Consider the following 13590-nt stretch of genomic DNA (forward strand, 5'->3'; position numbering starts at 1 on the left):
AAGAGCACATAGGATGATGGTTATTGTTGCCACCTTCATTGGAAAATACAGTTTACCATGTCCATGTTTAGATGCTGGCCCTGTCATTTACCAGTTGACTGGGTTTTTTTTTTCCCCCCTTTCAGGGTCTAAGCTCCCAAATCTCTAAGATGAGAGTTAACTTCAGTTATGATTAATTTCTCTTCTGACTGTTAATAAAACGATCTTCTTTCCACATAGACCCCACATAACCCAGGCTATGTCTTCCCAAAGTTTAAACAAGTCATTCATTAGGGAAAAAAAAAGGAAGGAAAAATTCTGCCATTTTGATAACTCTACCATCAACATTAATTCAAATATAAAATTTAAAAGGAATCTGAAGGTCAGGGTTCCCCTAGAGCATTGGCTTATCTGGAGCACTTTTCATATAATATTCTAAGAAAGCAGTGTACCTAATAACTAGCTTGAGTTCAGCTCTTTGATTGATCAAATACCTTTCTGTTGGACTATCTATGTGACAGGAGGTTAGATAGAAACAGGAAGACAGCTTGTTAATACTGTGTGAACTGTAATTCTTTTTCTGTTAAGGTAGAATAAGAGGCACTTTTGATAAGTACTACTAAACTTACTGCCTCCGAACCAGGGCCAATCATTTCCTTTTTAAATGAAAGATCACACAGAATAGTCTCAACCCTTAGTATGTAGGTAGATTTGAAGTTTTAGAAGGTCTGTTTTCCAGTGACTAACTGGATGGATGAATTAATTACTGCAAGCACAGATGTATTTTAGTAGAACAAATATATTGTGCACAGAGCAAAGCAAGTACAGTCAAATCATATTTCCTGAACCTGCAGGCCATCAGAGGTAGGTAAGTGCATTGTTATACAAAATTAAGTATAGGAATTCTTCCCATTCTGGTTTCTGCCATCCTGGAATTCCAATTGTTGAACTGGTTATCATAGGCTGGAATCAAATATGGAGTTGCTGGGAAGAAAGACAAGTCAGTTTAGAAAGATTATTTTAGAAAATTGTCAAGAATTTTAATATCCTGACAATATGCCTCAAAGTCTTAATAATTGAAGGGTACCCCCTTTATCACACTGGTTCTGTCTTTGAAGCCCATCACTCATGATAGGCAATTGTGAAGACATTCACTCCTTTATCTTGAAAGCTAGGACATATGAGCAAATCACATTCATTTACAAAGTTAAGATGATGTTATCCCATGTAGTTAGAAAAGCCATTGTAAGTGAAGTCAGAAATTTTGGAAAGTCTGGCTTTGAGTCATGACTCTCTCACCTTAGGTACGCACCTGTCCTGCCCAGGCAGAAGTTTGCTAATAAGTAAAACCCTGTGATTCCTTCCAGCTCTTGAGTTCTACCCCCATTAAATTGTTCAAATACAGCAAGTTTTCTTGGTGATTGATGTTGTAAGAGACTTTCACCAGTGCTAGAAGTGGGAGCACATATTTTTAAACTCTTGCATTTCAGCCATTTTCCCCTTACCATCCTAGCTCAGGGGTTGATGCACAAACCCATTAAAAAACCTAAAGACTTCAAATTAAACATGTTCGCATTGATGACTGGCATAGAAGTACAGCCTGTTGAAACCATGAAAAGAAGGAAAAACAGAACTTGTTCAAATACTGAGATACTCTGAAAATTAAATGCCTTCAACTAAGAGATGACTCTTGGGAAATCACCTTTTCATTACAGCCGTGGAGTTCCCCTTGTCACACCTCATTTGAACATTTCACCGTAGCATCCACTGCCCTGTACCGAGCAGAGAGAATTTTATGCCTAGTATTGTTGAGTAATTGTTATTTTTTAAAATGCCCTAAAAATGTTGAATCAGATTTAGAACTGTATTTGAGGTGTAATAGAAATTCAAGAAATAAAACTAAGGCAAGAAAGTCAGCATGATTGTTAGAGAAGCCCAAAAGAAAGAAGGAAAACAGAATGTGCTGTGAGTACACAAAGGGCAGTGCAGAGGGGAGGAAGCCATGCATTTGTGGGTGTGCTGGCTAGTGACTGGCACACAGAATCCAGTTTGGATGTAGGAGGATGCCAGTGATGCCAAATCCCCATCACCTTTTTCTTCATAGGTTTATAAGCTTCTAAAAATAATTCTTTGCAGCTCAAGGTTCACAAAGCCTAATTTGCATTAATACTTAATGTGTGGTGAATGTGAATATCAGAGCTTTTTATCTGTGTCTCTGAGAGGGAAGCAGAGACAATAACCAAGCCTTGTAACTAGCTCAAAAGATAGACAGGTAGGGTGTTCATTTCCATTCCCTTTTGCTGCAGGGGAGGGGGCGGGGTAGAGGAGGCTGAGACACAGCATGATTATTCCCTTGCTTTTTAGGAAGATACTCAGCAAGGTACTCAAGGAGAACGACAGGAGAGTTTGGAAGGCAGCCCTGTCCAGCCCAGGCCGGCCCATGCCGAATGGTTTGGGCTGCAGTTTGGCTCTGACTTGTGAAGTCTTCCGTGCTTCACAGGCAGCAGGGCAGAACTCAGAATTAGGACTTGGAGATGAAAGAGACTCCAGGTCACTGTAGATTCTGAGCAAGCTGCCCCAAAGGAGCTGTCTACCCATCTCTCAGCCCAACTCTCACCCCCTAAACCCTGGGGAACGGACCACCTTTTCCAACCTCCACAGGGCATAGAAACTTTCATATATGACTGAATAGAAGATGGAAATTTTACTCAAAGCAAGCCCTCAGAATAAAAGGTAGGAATTATACTCAAGTCTCTGTAAAGCATCTCATGTAGGGGACAGTGTCACAGTCCCTTTACTTCGAACAACCAAGAATCCTCCTTGGAGAAATGTATCCTCCATCATTGCTGGTTTTGAATACCTATAGGGGTCACATGAAAAGAATCATTCTTTTAAAAAGAGACAAGTTTAACATGGGGTTGGATTTCATTAGCTGAAAGCCTTTTGAAGATCCCTTTCAAAAGCAACAGAGCAAATTCCTATGTTGTGGAGATCACAAACACTTATAGGATGAATAAATAAGTAATGAATCCCAAGGTTGTACAAATGAGTGCTTAAGGCTTGACCTAAATTTTCCAGTGGCATCATTTTACATGGACTCAAAAAGTCAGCATCTCAAATGGAAATAAAATGATACTCTGGAAAATTCTTAGAAGATGAAACTATGGTTCTCTTGACGGTGAAGACAGATTTAAAAGATGCATGTGGAGTTTTAGTAACATTGTTTGAAACAGTGAGGAGTAGTATTTCTGAAAGTAATATATTACTAGTGTAATATAATTTTACATCCTAAAGTAAGAAATTAAATATCCTCAATCTATATTTAATCACTTAATCACCTTCCCTAAAAGTTTCTATGTTCAAGCCAGTCAAGAGTTTTTCTAGACTGGAAAAGTAGCAAATCAACTTATTTATAATCTTGTCATTTGGAAGCCATAGTTTATTACCGATTCCTTCAAAAGTGCCCTAAGATGTCTTCTTTTTTTCTGTTTTTTTTAAAAAAATATTTCTTTATTTATTTGGTTGCACTGCGTCTTAGTTGAGGCAGGCAGCCTCCTTAGTTGTGGCATGCGAACTCTTAGTTGCAGCATGCATGTGGGATCTAGTTCCCTGACCAGGGATCGAACCTGGGCCCCCTGCATTGGGAGCACAGAGTCTTAACCACTGAGTCAACCGGGGAAGTCCCTAAGATGGCTTCCTGTAAGTAAGCTAAGAACTTAACCTTATAAGCTGTAAACTCACCAGAACAACCAGATGCTATGGTATCTGGACCCAAGAGGCAAGGAGAAGTGGGAAGTGGAGTCTGGCAGGGCTGTGATCTCAACAGTTTAGAAATGAGCATATACATTTAGGTTATTGCAACCAGGATGAGAGAAGTAAAACAGATGGATTCATCTTGTTATTTTTTTGTTCACTTGAGGGTATTGTACACTGGAAAGATACTAAATCCAATTTAATGTGCATTCAATCTTCCATTCGCTCAACAAAAATAAGCACAAAAGACTGAGAACCTGTCATGTTCCAAATACTGTGCTAAGTTCCAGAGGAACAGTGGTCAACCAGACAGAGAGCAGTCACTCCCTGCCTCAGCCCAATAGATGCCGGTCTTACAAACTGAGTGCTGGCGCCCAGGTCCTGGGCTGCCCAGGTCCATGCTTCAGATTACTGAAGCAGGATAGTATAATCAAATAATCAGAGATTGACATTGGTTTGTGAAAATGGGCATTTCTGCATTTGTCCTTTTTAATTTATCAAATATTTGATAAATAATGAGTGAGGCGCTGGAGGGTAATAATTATTAAAAACTCTGGAACTTCAGTCACGACTTGAGAGGACAACAGAGGCATTGATCAAGTAATGACACAAATCAAGGGTAAAATTTTGAGAGACAGGTGCTACAAAGAATGAGTATTTGTTATTTCCAGAACCTAAATGGAGACTTTTTGATATTTTTTATCAATGTGTATTATACATGCAGAAAAATGAACAAATCATAGATGTTCAGCTCAATGAATTTTCACAAAGAAACAGAATATAACCAGCATCTCAAAAGCCTCCCTTGCCCCCGTTTGTCACCACTCACCGCAAGGGTGACCGATATCCTGACCTGTGAAACATGAAATATTTCTTCAGTTTCTGAACTTTATATAAAAGGAATCACATTGCTTGTTCTTTTTGTGGGTTTCTTGTATCAACTTACTTTACTTAACATTACATTTGTGAGATTCATCTATATAGTTGTGTATAAGTCATATAGTATCCCATTCTATGTGTACCCTTCAACTTATCCCTTCTGCTATTAGAGAGCAAAGGGAGCCATTTCTAAGTTTTGTCTGTCAAGAATAGTGCTACTATGGACTTTCTAGTCCATGTCTTCTAATGAAAATATGTACACATTTTTGGTGGGCATATGAGATTGGCAGGGATGGAATTATGGGATCAAAGAGTGTATATGTTCATCAGTAGTAGAGGTGCCAAACTATTTTCCAAAGTGGCTGTACAATTCTGCCTTTCTTTTTTTAAAATTTTAGAATGTTTTTTAAAAATTCATTTGTATTGGAGTATAGTTGCTTTACAACGTTGTGTTAGTTTCCGCTGTACAGACAGCAGAGTGCATCAGTTATACATGTACATGTATCCCCTCTCTTTTAGATTCTGTTCTGTAGAGGTCATTACAGAGTATTCAGTAGAGTTCCCTGTGTTGTCGTAGGTCCTTACTAGTTATCTATTTTATATATAGTAGTGTGTATATATCAATCCCAATCTCCCAATTTATCCCTACCCTCCCTTTCCCCCTTGGTAATCCTAAGCTTGTTTTCTACATCTGTGACTCTATTTCTGTTTTGTAAATAAGTTCCTTTGTATCATTTTTTAGGTTCCATATATAAGTGATATCATATATCTGTCTTTGTCCGACTTCCTTCACTCAGTATGGCCGTCTCTAGGACCATGCATGTTGCATTTCTAACCACAATGTACAAGAGTTCCAGTTCTTCCTTATCCTTACTAGCTCTTAGTACTGTCAGTGGTATCACGTTGTCGTTTTGATTGCATTTCTAAAAAGGGAGGGCAGGAACAGCTCCCCTGAAGAACTGACAATTGAGCTGAGGCTTGAAATGATGCACTGTGGTTAACTAGGGGTGGCAGGAGGTGGCGTGGTCAGGAAGAGCTGGGGAAGGGAGCAGGTGTGGCTGCAGCAGAAGGAAAAGGCAGTCAGGTGAGGTGAGGATGGCTGTGTCAGGGGTACCTGATGGAGCAGAACCTCGGAGGTTTATCGTTATACTCGAGGCAACAGAAAGTCCTCATAAGACTCTAAACAGAGGAGATGATCACATTTGCTCAGATCAGTCTAGCTGCTTCATGGAAAACAAATTAGAGGGGCTGGGTGGGTTGAGGGAGGGAGTTGGACCTGCAGAGGGGGCTACTTTGTTGCCCAAGAGGAGAGCTCCAGGTCTCCAGGAAAGAGGCTTCTTTCTGTGGCTTTGTGCTTTGTCTGGGTCTAGGAGCCCATAGTAGGCCTAATTTTCATGACAACCTTCAGACCTTTTGGGATATGTAACCTCTCCCTCAAAACCACAGGTTACACTCCATAGTAATGTGAGGAAATTCTGGCCACAAGCTTAGCACTGATCTGGTTAATCAAGAAACCTTTTTTGTAATTTCCAAGCACTTGAGTAGACTGATTGACTAACACCGTTAAAATGATGGGCTCTGTTGTCTTTTCTTCATTTACTGAAGCTGAGATGAAAGCTGGCTTTGCCTTTTTATTGATTAAATGAAGGCCTGGGACTCATAGCTCAGTGTGTGTTTATGGGCGATCACAGAATATACCGACTGCAGCCAAGGTTTCCTCCCACATAAAGGAAATGTAGGTGACATGGCTTTGTGACAAAGGGAGCTTATCCTTCTTGGGTTCCAGTCAAACTAGAATCTGGGTTTGCAGGCTCTGGATCAGTATTACTAGGGACTTGGGATGAATTTTTGCCACCGTGATTAGTCCTGAGAGTATGAAATATAAAAATGTGGTACATTGATGTTTATATGCAATACAACTGTGAAAGAATAGAGCAGAAGTTCATGTGAGTTTCTCTAGTGAAGCCTCCATAGGTTAGACTAGCTATCTAAACTGTCATTAACATGGCAACATAATCATCTGGAGAAATTAATTTAGAGTAAATTAAAAACTAATGTGCAGAAATCTCTGTGGATGTGGATGGGGGGATGGAGGAGAAATGAGTGTGACTCTGTGTGTGTGTGTGTGTGTGTGTGTGTGTATGTGTGTGCTCGTACGTGAGTGTGGCGTTATCATGGACTGAAGTTTACCATGAACTCGTGAACAACTCACTACCTCTCTCTAGACATTCGTTTCTGTGTCTGTGAAGTGAAGGAATTGGCCTTAGATAATCCTTAAGGACTATTAAGCTCTAATGTCTGAATCTTTCATAATTAATCAACCACAATAACATGCTCTCCAATGAGCCCTCCTAACAGTCAAAACCCTTACTCTCAAATTAGAAAATTGGGATGATTAAAACAAATAGAAATGTGTAAGATTCTTGTAGATTTTTCATTGTAACCCTGAGCAAACTAGATAGTTCTTTTTTTTTATTAGTTATTGAAATGTTTGTGTGATTTAGTGGATACAGCCAAAATGCAACTATTTAGTAAATAATATTTACTGACTATTAGTCAAAAAAACTAGTAGAGAATACTTTGGAAATAGTTCTCAGTGTGAATTGTCCTAACTTTGAGACTCTGGGGATACATTGTGTTGTACTTTTTGATCCATATAAACGGACATGATTAAAAGTAATACCATTTGAGAGTAATTATAGAGACTATCGTAAACATTAATTAAGCAACAAATTGTGCTTTGTGATCAATTTTTATTTATCTTCTTTGCAGATAAGAAAATTCTCTTAGGCCTCTTTTCTTATCAATAAAGCAACCTAAAATAGGCCTTAAATATCAGAAGTAACCTAACAGGCTAAAAAGCCATTAGACAGTGATTTCAGCTGCAGCAAGATAAGAAATTAAATGGAACCTTGAAATTAAAGAAACTAAAAATTGGTTAGAGAAAACCATATCTGCCAATAAAAGTTTTAAGCATCGTATGAATAAAGGCTTGCTATCCCTCCTTTGAGGTTGTCCTTCTGAAATAAAGTAATTTCGACATTTTCATTTATATGGCATTTCCAAGATGAACTTTAAGTGCCATTTAATTGTATTCAGATGATAGCAAATATTCATGCGGGTTGTCAGCACATTGCTTCATTAGTAACCTTGGTACCAATTGGTTTAGGGTGTCAGAACGCTTCTCCTTTTGACTTGTGCACAAATATGAAGGCATGTTTGTATCATGTCAAACTTAGCCCTAGAGGGCTGTGCTGAGACCAGGGAGCCTGCCTTTCTGGGCTTCACTCTTGACCCCAGATGATGCATTATCTCACTTTGTATATATTCGACTGGTTGATGAGATGTGAGCCGGCCAGGGAAGTAGAAAGTTAGAGCAGGAACTGTATGTTTCATAGTTACCCACACAGATATGCCTGAGACCAGGCAGGTGACACAAATAGCAACATGCTTGTGCAAGGGTCTGGAACAATCTAGAGAATATGCTCCACTTTGAGGGACTAGTTGCCAGGAGGGACACAGGTGCAGTTCTGCCTGACCATCCGTACAACCAGGAGCCCAGAATCTCAGAGTTCTTAGGGCACTTGCTCAGTTTTTAAATGTTGGGAGTTAATTCAAATTGCAAATAAACACTCGGTGGAACAAACAATATTTGTCTGTGAATCGTACAAATCCTGGTTTAAAAATAAAAAATCTGGCTTCCCTGGTGGCGCAGTGGTTGAGGGTCCGCCTGCCGATGCAGGGGACACGGGTTCGTGCCCCGGTCCGGGAAGATCCCACATGCCGTGGAGTGGCTGGACCCGTGAGCCATGGCCGCTGAGACTGCGCGTCTGGAGCCTGTGCTCTGCAATGGGAGAGGCCACAACAGTGAGAGGCTCGTGTACTGCACAAAAATAAGTAAATAAATAAAATAAATAAAAAATCTGAAGGCAGTTCCCAAGCTACATAGTCAAATTTTATGAAATTGAACTATAGGACATTGCTATGTTTATAGCTTAAGAAATGGTCAAGCATCAGCAGTTTCCTGTAGTTCAACCTAATAGTTTGCAATTTCAGACTATTGAGAATGATAGTGTGTGTTGTCAGAACCGATGTGCAAGTTACATGAAATAGAAGAATAGCACAAAGTGAGTTTTAAGTTATTCTGGGTAACCATCCCCACTCCCCCCTCCATGATAAATTTCTTTAAATCTTTGGACCTTCTGAGATACCTGAACTTTTGCATCAAGTTGTGAAATATGAGGGAAAGGGAATTATAAAACCTAGAAATCAAGGCTTCAAGTTAAGGCCCTGTGTGTGAGCAGGTCTAAATGCAGTGCTGTATTAGTTTGCTCAGGCGACCATAACAAATGCCAGACTATGTGGCTTAAATAGAAAATTTCTCACAGTCTGAGAGGTTAGAAGTGCAAGATCAAGGTGTGGGTAGATTTGGTTTCTTCTGAGGCTCCTTACCTTGGCTTGCAGACGGCCACCTTCTTGCTGTGTCCTCACATGGTTTTTTTCTTGTGTGTGTGCATGCCCCTGGTTTCCTTTTATACATCCAGATTTCCTCTTATAAGAGCACCAGTCAGATTGATTAGGACCCACAAATATGACTTTTTAAAAAATCTGAATCACCTCTCTAAAGGCCTATTTCCAAATACAGTCACCTTCTGAGGTTCTGGGAATTAGGGCTTCAGTTCGAGGCATGAAGGGAGCACAGTTCAGCACACAGCAAGTGGTGCGCTCAAAAATTTCTAACAAACATCTCTCTAGGGAGGAAAATCCTTACTTGCAGCATTTGCCAATTTCTGTGGTGTAAATATCCCCATCATGGCTGATTTCAGGGTTACCAACATGATGTCACGAACACAGACTTGGGCCAATATGGATAAAAGCGCATCATTCCATAGCAGTGCCACCATCTGTATCCAGTAGACATGAATAACCTCCAGACCATAAATAATAGTCAATGTAATAAAATAATGAGTACGAGATGAGGGTTTAGTCTTTTGTTATCTTTGCTGTTGATATCATTTGCTTTTTGTCAGTTTATGTAATTTCATTCTTACTAACGGCTGTGCGTGTTTAACAATTCTCCAACCAAATTGCTGAAAATTTAACACTGGGTCTCAAGAGCCAATACCAACCAGCTCCAGCACACCACTGAGTTATGTAGCTCTTAAGTAGAATTCTATAATCAGGAATGGGAAAGTGGGACAGCTTTGTCTGAAATTATAAAGGGAGAATCTACTGGACACGATGACTGACAGGATATGGGTGAAAATAAGCAGGAAAAATCCAAAATGAATGAATGAGTTTGGAAAGAGTTTGAAGGGAGAACTAGATTAGGTGGGCAATGAATTAGTGAGGATGATGGAAGAGCCAGCTGGGGGTCCAGTGACCGGAATTCCTTCCCTAATCCCACCTGAGCAAGCCTGTTGATGGGGGGGGGGGGCCCTCTCTGAGCCTCAGTTTCCCCTTTCTAAAATACACCCCCCTCTGGACGACTTCTCAGGAGCCTCTCAACTCTAAAATTGTGGGATCCTATCACTTACTATATAATCGCCAAATCCTTTCTATGTCTATGTCTCTATAAGCCAAGAAAAAGAAAAAAAATCGGAAGGTCATGTGTGTGTCTGTCCCTTAACGTATGATACGATCACCCCAGAAGACACATTTAATGGAAAGAAAGAATATACTTCTGTTGTCTCTAATAATTAGCAAGATTGTTATCAAAAAGATGTTTTTCAAAGACTTCTTTTATCTCTTTATGACCCTCAGAGGCAATTATGAGTAACCCATTTAAAAGTGCGTCTGGGGCTTCCCTGGTGGCGCAGTGGTTGAGAGTCCGCCTGCCGATGTAGGGGACACAGGTTCGTGCCCCGGTCCAGAAAGATCCCACATGCTGCGGAGGGGCTGGGCCCGTAAGTCATGGCTGCTGAGCCTGCGCGTCCGGACCCTGTGCTCCACAACAGGAGAGGCCACAACGGTGAGAGGCCCGCATACCGCAAAAAAAAAAAAAAAAAAAAGTGCCTCTGGCTTAGAAGAGCAGGTATGTGAACTGTATCAGAAACGCAAGCAACCTCAGAAGGGTTTTACTTTCAGTTCAGTAGTTAATTAGTTAAGCTTCAGTATACACTTTATGTTTTGACTATATCACAGCAGGGCACCTTGTTGCTGTACTCTTGAAAAAATCGTTTTAAAGAAAAACGGGGGTGGGGGGGTTGTGCATTTAAGGCGCTCTCTGAAAAAAATAGACATCTTCATTGGCTCATGAATTTTTCAAACTCTCCTGCAAATGTGCCTTCATAACCATTTCAGAACTGTCTTATAAATAACTATATGTTGACTTGAAATGAAAATAATCACCTTACAGTATGTCGATCAACCTCACTTCATTTTGAGATGGGATCCTCACCCCAGTGGTTCTCCAAGTGTGGTCCCTGGGCCGGCAGCATCAGCATCACCTGGAAACTGGTTAGAAATGCAAATTCTCAGGCCTTCCCTCAGACCTAATGAACAAGGGTCTCTGAGGACGGCATCTGGCCTTTCCAAGTGCCTCTGACGCAGGCTCATTGATGGGATGCTATGCTATAGCACGCTCCAGGGAGTCAGGCTCTCTCCCCTTTGTTCATCACCAGCTTCATCTCTTTAGGCCAGTGATTCTTAAGGTGAGGTCCCTGAACTAGCAGCATCAGCATCACTTGGGAACTTGCTAGAAATGCAAATTCCTGGGCCTCTCTCAGACCTGTTCTATTAAGAGCTTGGGATATGGGGCTCAGGAAGAGGGAGCGTTATTGCCAAAGTGTAATTTAAAATAATGGACTGGGGTGGCTACACTGAGACTGGGGAGAGGAAGACGTTAGCCTGGTAGGACATCAGTTTGGGAGACACAGTGGCTTCAGAAGAGGAAGGAGGAGCAGTGAAAAAGAACGCTTCTGTGGTCAGGTGTGTTAGAATGGCGGGCCGTCGGGAGAGAGGGAAGCTGGTTTAAGAGGAGAGCTGTTCACGGGGGAGAGCTGACCACTCCCCCACTCCACCTGCCCGACTCTGTGCCTCTCCCAGCTCTAGCCCCTGCCTGTCGCTGGCACAGAGGGGCCCAGACCTGTTCTCACCACCATCCCAGGGCTTTGGGTATTTCTTATTGCCTGAAGGATAGAAAGGCACATCCTTGGACAGGTTTCCTGGCAAAATCCTAGTTGCGGTGTAGGGTCGTCTACTTTAGGACTTCACTTCACATTAGGACCTTTTTCATCAGGCGGAGCTGGTTTGGGCGCTGGCCGATTCTATTCTTATAAAGAGAGCATTTTACAGAGGAGCAGGGCATCTTGGCGAAGACCCGCTCGCAGTCTGAAAGCTGAGTCTGTCCTCCATGACTTTCCCCCTAATATCCCTCCCACCCTCATAAAACCTTAGGTCGGTGCTGAGGAACCCAAAAGTCAAAGGACTGTGTGTTTCCTTTTCTTAGAAAGCAAGAGCCTCTGGCAAAAAAAAAAAAAAAGTAAACTCCAAGGGTAAGAAATAAATTAAATGAATTGGTCTTGAGTTTGGCCTAACTCTGATTTGTATAACTGCTTCAAAACTAGTGACCTGGGGATACATTCCAAGTGGAAAGTATTTCCAGCTTCCGTTTATGGATAAATGGCCCAGGAGAGCCTTTTCCTTGGTCTTCACTGGTGAGGCTTCTTAGCTTTAAAAAAATGTGTGGCCAGTGGGGAGTTTCCTTTTCTCTATGTGATTCTGACCCATTTCTCAGCCACTTCCTCGACACCCCAAAGCACCGTTTAGCACTCAGGACACCTTGTGTGTTAAAGATAACCCTTAGAGAGCTCTGAGTCCATAAACCAGTGTTAAGTCCCTCATGGCACAGCAGTGCTGCTCTTCATCTCAGGAGTGGGCAATAAGGGTCCTGCTACCATTTCAGCCAAATGGGAAAAGGAAATTAACATGGGACAGAGTAGAAGGCAGAAATCCTTTAGTTGCACTTCGCTGCTGTAGAACGCCAGGTCCAAGAAACCATACCAGAGCGAAAATATCTGCTTGATGATGTATGAGACAGGGCTTCTGAATTTGGGGACGCATAGAATATGGTGTCAGGCAAGACAAATCACATCCTTCAGTTATGGTGCAGCTAGAAAACCCTTTATTCCTCTGAGAGACAGCTATCTCATGCCATCAAATTGAGCTTTCAGCACTAAGAATGGAGTCATATGGGGTGATCAAATAGATTGTATTGCTGGTCAATACTTTTTCTATTATTATTATGTTACTGGAAAATAATTATTATCTTCTGCTCGAGCCTGTGTGAGATTGAGAAAGATCAGGGAGAGGAAAAATATTGCATTGTTCAACTTGTACTTTATATTCAGCCCCTACACACATTAAAGCCAGCCATGCTAGCCGAAGATTACTTTGTATTATTTTCTAAATCATCACCCTAGTGTAATTTCTTCTGCCTTTTTCTATGACCATTAAGCTAGGTTGGAAACGTGATTCTGAAATTTATAATCAATAAAAAAGTGTTGGACAATACTTAATTCCATATTCTTCCACAGATTTGGCTTTGGTTAAAAACTTGATAGCTGTGGCCTTTTAATCACAATAAAGTCAAATAAGTTTAATAAATTTTTGAGGGAGGAAAACAGTATTGAGGTTTAATTTAGTAAACGTTTATAATTTGTATTATGCCTCCTCCTGAGCACTATTAAAATAAATAAACTGGGGCCTAGAAAAGTTCAGCTTTTTGCACTTGGAATGTCTAAGAGAACATTTGGTATTTCGTCCCATGACTTTGAGGAAGCCCTACAGCTTCCTGGAAAAGCTGTGGAGGAATCATTCCCATCGGAAGAGCTGGTTTTCACTGTGTCATATTCTAGAGCTCCCTTGAATTTATCAAATATGTCTGTCTGGTCCCTGTAACCCTAAAGGTAAGTTCTTCAAGAGAAAAGGCCCTGGGGTATTTTTTTCTAGTTTATCCTCAGTGCATTTTAGGTACTC

This window comes from Leucopleurus acutus (genome assembly GCF_964270905.1).
Source record: "Leucopleurus acutus genome assembly, chromosome: 5".
Classification (NCBI taxonomy): domain Eukaryota; kingdom Metazoa; phylum Chordata; class Mammalia; order Artiodactyla; family Delphinidae; genus Leucopleurus; species Leucopleurus acutus.